Source organism: Frankliniella occidentalis, unplaced genomic scaffold, assembly GCF_000697945.3.
Source record: "Frankliniella occidentalis isolate FOCC.00 unplaced genomic scaffold, Focc_3.1 Scaffold97, whole genome shotgun sequence".
NCBI lineage: Eukaryota > Metazoa > Arthropoda > Insecta > Thysanoptera > Thripidae > Frankliniella > Frankliniella occidentalis.
The window spans coordinates 319946-325933 of record NW_026267226.1 but is presented as its reverse complement, the minus strand read 5'-3'; the positions used below and the strand labels follow the sequence as shown (position 1 = coordinate 325933).

The following is a 5988-nucleotide window of genomic DNA, read 5'->3' as shown; positions in this document are numbered from 1 at the left end:
CGGCGCTGGAGGAGTCCAGGTAATCAGGGGGCGATGGGGATTCGGGAAGGCTGGGGAGTTAAAGGAGGAAAAGGAGCGCTGCCCGTGGCCTTCACGTCGCTCTCATTGGGAGGATGGGACGCAGACCAATCGGGGCACGGCGGGGCGTGGCGGAGCGTTGGCGGAGCGTTGGCGGAGCGTTGGCGGAGCGTTGGCGAAGCGTTGGCGTAGGGTTGGTGGAGCGTTGGCGGAGCGCAGCGCCCTGCCCAGTGGGGGTGTTGGGGGTTCTCGGGAGTCCTCCGGGCCGACCGCGCACGTCTCTGGACTCCAGCGCCGCTGGCCACTCTGACGGCTCCGCTCCGACGGCCTCCGGGGAGCTGCCGAGGCTGCCGAGGGCGCAGCAGGGGTCGTGACCTCCGCCTCGCTCTATAGAAAGTCCATCCGGACAGTGCTCGCGCGGCAAAAGCGCGGAACCAAATAAAATCTCTCACTGCTAAAAGGTCGCGCCGTGCTTTGTGAATTCTTTCGAAAGAGCCAACGTATTGATGGTGAAAGGTCAGACGAATATTCCGCGCACAGTCTCGTTGTCTACCGGGGAGGACGCTGACAAGCCCCGTGGTGCTCCACCTAACGAGAGCAGACGGCGCGGAGGCCACCCCTCCCTCCCTCGCTCCCTCCCCGCGCCACCGTCTGCCACCGTCGAGCAGGATACCCACCGCAAGACGGCGGTAGCAGAGGAGAGTCGAGCAGAGAGGGGCGCAGAGGGGTAGCGAGTGAGAGGCGTCTTCGGATATTGTCCAGACTCGTAAGCGCGGGCGATAGACACGCGTCACTGGCATGAACAGAGCAATAAAGACAAAGCCGCTCGCAACCGGCGCGTGCACCGAAGCACCCGATATGTTACGTGCATCGCATCGCGTTATTTTGCACTGAGAAATCTAGCAACATACTGTTGGGCACAAAAGTGTTGGATTGAATCACATCATCGGCAGCAGCAGGCCGACCGCGTCCGGCACAGCTACATATTCATCAGCCCCGGGCACTTGCAGGCGGCGCACGCCGGACGCGTCAATTTGTATGCGAGGAAGGCTCTTCTCCAACCCTTCTCCGCGGCTGATACCCGTACGGCCACTGACTCTTTACGCGACTCTCCCACATCCCGGCGTTCTGCTTTATTTTCTCCGGATGTCGGTCTCAGCAATCGCAAATACCACGTCCTCTAATTGCTTATTTTAAAGTTCTACGCCCTAATTTTTTTCCTTCTCATTATTCAAAGAATGCAAAGTAAATAGAACTCAATTTCCTTGTTGTATTTTTATGTTGACCCATGGCCTATGCTCGCAATGAAATGGGACAGAGATTTAAAAGGACGACTTGAAAGAAAGGGAGGAGAGAAAAACCAGTGTGGCTGCTCTTGTCTTCTCTCTCATTTCCTGTTTCCGAAAAAAAAAAACGCGAAAAAAACGCGAATAAAATTGTGTCACGCGCGCGTGGGACGCGCAAAATCAATGGGAAGTCTAATTGCGTCGGACCCGTTTAACGACCCGGCGGCCCTGCCCCCCCCCCCCCCGCTTTGTCGCCCAGGCTGCTTTTATTACGGGCCGCCCCTCGCGTTTGTAAACAAGTCTGCCTGTGGAGGCCTTGAGCCTCCAGGCACCTTCCCTACCAGCCAGGTTAGGTGCGGGGTGAGGGGCGCTTGGCACCAGCACCGACGGCAGCCAGCGGTTCAGCGACCCGGGCCATGAAACCTGAAACCTGACCCGCCCGTCCCGTGGCGGCAAGGCCTCCCGCATGCCAAATAAGTAAAGGGGAGTTAACGTTACACGGGATGGTGAGCATGTTTTATTGTGCAGAGGGGGGTTATCCGACACCATGAGAAATAATAAAAGTACTTTTAAAAACATGATCAGTAACGAAATGATGGATTTACCCACAGTCCCAGATCGAGCAAAAGCACGAAAGCTTACGCATGATTTAGAAAGGGTTCTTTTTACGCATTTTGAAGCATCCAGGCCACTGCACATTAGCATCTTAACTTTTCAGTTCATAGAGCTTACGGATTTCTGTCAACATGCAGTGATATTCGGGCGACTTAAGGTCTGATGATGTTTCTTTTAACGCACGTTGCAAATTCATTTCCACAAAAATAAAAATAAAAAAAACTCGCCTTTGATGACGTGCTTCGCTGAAAGAGGAAAAAAGGAACAAGAGAAACGAACATTTGATTACATTTTCCGTCCTCTTTTCAGGATGGTCCAAGGTCCAACTCGTCCGAAGAGTCGCGCCCCGTGTTCAGCTTGGCAGACTGGACGTGTGCGGTGCGGGAGAGAGATGGCGCTACTTGAGGAATTTGTATGCGAGTGCGAGAGAGACAGCCGAGCGAACCCGGGAGATGCCCCCGGACCGCCTCTCTCTCGCTCTCCCCTCCGAAAGCAGCGGCATCTCTCTCTCTCTGCGTGGACACTGCGACTCTACGCGACTCAGAGCAGCCATGCCTTCCTCTCTGGCCCCCCATTTCATCCATCCGAGTTTGGGGCGAGTTCCGTTTCATCAGGAGAGGTCGGCGGGGAGGTGGGGTGGGGGCGGGGCCTTCTCTCCGTGCGGAACAGCGAGTACATTCAGTCCGGCTGTATTGCCTCTGTAGGGAATGTCGAGCACCGCGCGTCGGTCCGGTCTACCCACAGACCAGTATTTTGTGCAAAATAATTACGTAACAGCGGTGAGTTTTAGAGGTAGAAAACGCTTATTTCGACAAATTTGTACGTTATTTCGACTAATTTGTACGAATTCCACTAGTTTCCCGCTTATTTTAAGCGATTTCTGTTGATTTCGATTGATTTTTATCCTGTGATTCCCAGGCAGGTGTACACATGATTCCCGGAGTTATTGCCCCCTCGCGGCGGCGGCAAGTGACGGGTATGACTGGTGTTTCTAGGATTTTCTATGGGATTTTCATCATCATCTTGCCCAGAAATGCTTTCGTGATACGAGGCAATCAATTACTCGCAATTACAAAGAATGAGAATTGTTTCGTTCCAAGCATTTCAGGAACGCGGCGCCATGGGAGAGATATGACGAGAATGATGAAGAGTCGACGCTCGCTGTGGTGCACTCGCACTCCAGTGCTGCCCAGCTTCCCCACCTGTCTGATCGGACTTCCCTCCTCCGCCCGCCCCGCCCCACCCTCCACAGGGTGGTGGTGTAGTGCCCGGGCCCGCGCGCCGCGACCCCCCAGTGTCGGTGCGGCCGCCTCGTGGAACGCCTCGTGGGGAGCGCTCGGTCTGTTCCGTACGTCGAGCTGCTGCGCGTCTCTCTCGGCCACGCCAACGACGCTCGTGACGAGCCGACGGCAAGAGCGGATCACACCACCACCACCACAGTGACGACAGCGTCGCGTCGCGGCCGGCGGCAGTTCGGCTACACTTCGGCAGTCTGCACCTGTGAGTCCTGTTTCTGAATTTAATTTCCTTTTGTTATAAATAAAAAATAAAGCCGATACCTAACGGGATCGTCTAAAAAGAAAGAATAAAAACAACCCAAAACAAGTGTTTTTAGAAACATGATCATGCGCTTCTAGAGCTCGCATGGGCGAAAATCAGTTGGCTTTTTCTTAAGTTCGGTAGTGCGCGCGCAGGTAAAACGGGCTAAAACGGGCCAAAATAATTAACTTACCTCGCGTGATGGTGATGTCAAAAGGACATCCATCGGCATATATTTATTTAGGCACGAATACTTATTGTATCACTGTCATCATTTCGACTTCAACGTCCGCGTGTTCCACGTGGAGCGGGCGCAGGGGCGGCCTACATGGTGGGTAGGCCACCCTCTCGCGGCAGCACCACTGCACCACTGGTGCGCGGGGCGCCTGCTGCTCACCACCTGCACACCTGCCGCCGCCGCGCCGACTTCTCAAACAGTCTGAGAATGCTAATGCCGAGCGACACTTGCGCCAATGAGAATGTTTCGCGCCGTGGAGGCGTCCCCCAGTCCAGCAGCAGGAGAGTGAAACCAGCAATCTTGTGGAGTGCGCGGCTCGCGGTGCGGCGGTGCCTCCGGGCTCGGGGCGGGCGGGGTGCCCCCCATCCCACCTGTCGATATGAATAGAGTCATCACGGGGGCGCCTCTGTGGCCCGCTCGCGCAGTTTGCGGCCGTCGCACGGGCCACAAAGCCACAAGTCACCGGGCTTATGGCCTCGTTGAAGGCCGTGGTGCGGGGCAGCGGGGACGATAAGTTCCGCCCCGCAAGCCGCTCGGACAAAGTAGTAGCAGGGGGCCAAGCACGCTCGCCCTGCTGTCCTGTAAACGGGGGGCGCTACTACTACTTGTGGAGTCGGGTGGCCGCCTCCCCCCGAGCGCGCGCAGTCAACCAAACACAATAACAAACACTACGGTCGTTTTGATGAGGCGTTACGAAACAATGAGAATCAACCGAGCGCGGGCGTTGATGACAAATCTTATTTTTTGTTCCCTTCCTCCCTCTTTCTTCGCGCGGCGTCGCATCAGAGTCGCACGCTCTGCTTTGGAGAGAGAAGCGGGGCGCGGAGCGCGCCAACATTTGATATGCAGCGCGGGACGTGCGTGTGCTGGGCCCGTGAGGCCAGTTAGGCCCTTCCTTAGTGAGAGGGGTGGCATGTGGAAAGGGGGTGGGTGGCATCTGAGACCACAACAGCGCACCGCCGGGGCCTGGCCAGCGCGGCCACGCACAGAGCGGCGAGCGGGCGCCTCCTCACCCGAGCCGAGATCAAGTTTGTAAAAGAGGAAAATTATGAAGGCTGTGGTGAGGGGAAGAGTCGGGTGGGGGTGGACCCGTAGATATGTTCTAAACTCTTTTCTCGGTAAAGTTACGTACACTTCAAACACGTCTGCATTAATTCATTTTTAAAAAAGTTCAAAAACGCTTTATACTCACTAAAAAATTCTTCACCCCAAAACACTGTCTCTTTACTGTGCGTACATTTTGTACTAATGGTGACAAAAGATCAATTTCTTTTTTTGTGATTTTACTATGATATTACGTCCCATAATTTCAAAGATGATACCGCCGTTTTTTAGAAATAAATTTGACCCGATCGCTATCAAGTTAGGCGGTATCTTGATTCAAGAATAAAAATGTTTTTGACCAATCCAAAAATGTGTGTGTCAAAGTATTCTTGAAAGAATAAACAATTTTCTACAGTGTATGAAGACCGCCAATAATCTATGTACCAGCATGTTACCAGAGCCGTGTAAAACTCATAAGCAATATGGATACATTTCCCCACTATAAAGGACTAAGGGTGAAAGGCTCGGTGAGGTTGGGGGGGTTGGGGGGTAAGCGCCGCTCAGAACAAGCTCCCCACCGCAAGCCAGTCGCTCGAGACTTTTTGCCTCTGGAAACGGTTAATGAAAAACCTGCACGCAGCCAGTCTCGTCGCGGTGCATATGAAAAGAGGCAGCAGTGCCCAAAGCAAGCCAGTGGCATACACGGCGGTAGAGCGGATTAAATGTAGTGTGGTATACACACGCGCGCAGGGCGAGCTACTGGAACGCGGAATATAGAGAGGTCCCTGACGACAGCCTCCCCTCCCCACCCCCCTCACCTTCCCTTTCATACCTTCCATACCAAATATCAAATGAACACGGCGCCGAGTGTGCCCTGTGCCCCGCGCTCTGTACGGTGTACGCGCGCTATTTGTGCGTAGTATTGATCACAACAAAGGCCTTCTGCTCCGCCCCACTTCACATCCACCTGCCCCCCTCCTGTCACCCCGCTCGCCCTCTCGCCGCGCTGTTCCATACGCCACACCGTCGTATACCGCCCGTGTACACCCTCCTCTCCGGCAGCCCCGGCGCACACCTGAGTCACGAGATCAACCGAGATCAAACCTTCAAAGCATCCACCGCCCTCTAGTGCACGACGACGACGTGGCAGAGGCCAAACAGAACAGCTGATCAAAGGACCTAATTTAGTCTATAGGCGCTCTCCACAGTGAAAAATATGTTCAGGGGGTGTAAAAGGTAAAATAATTA

General features: G+C 54.5%; 1 protein-coding gene across 1 annotated transcript in view; it reads left to right on the top strand.

The window, feature by feature from the left end:
* Positions 1–3218: 3218 nt before the first annotated feature.
* Positions 3219–5988, top strand: part of LOC113205385 (uncharacterized) — an 82591-nt gene continuing 79821 nt past the window's right edge. The window contains exon 1 of the mRNA XM_052269611.1: positions 3219–3419. The gene's annotated coding sequence lies outside the window, so the exon portion shown is untranslated. The remainder of the gene's footprint in view (positions 3420–5988) is intronic.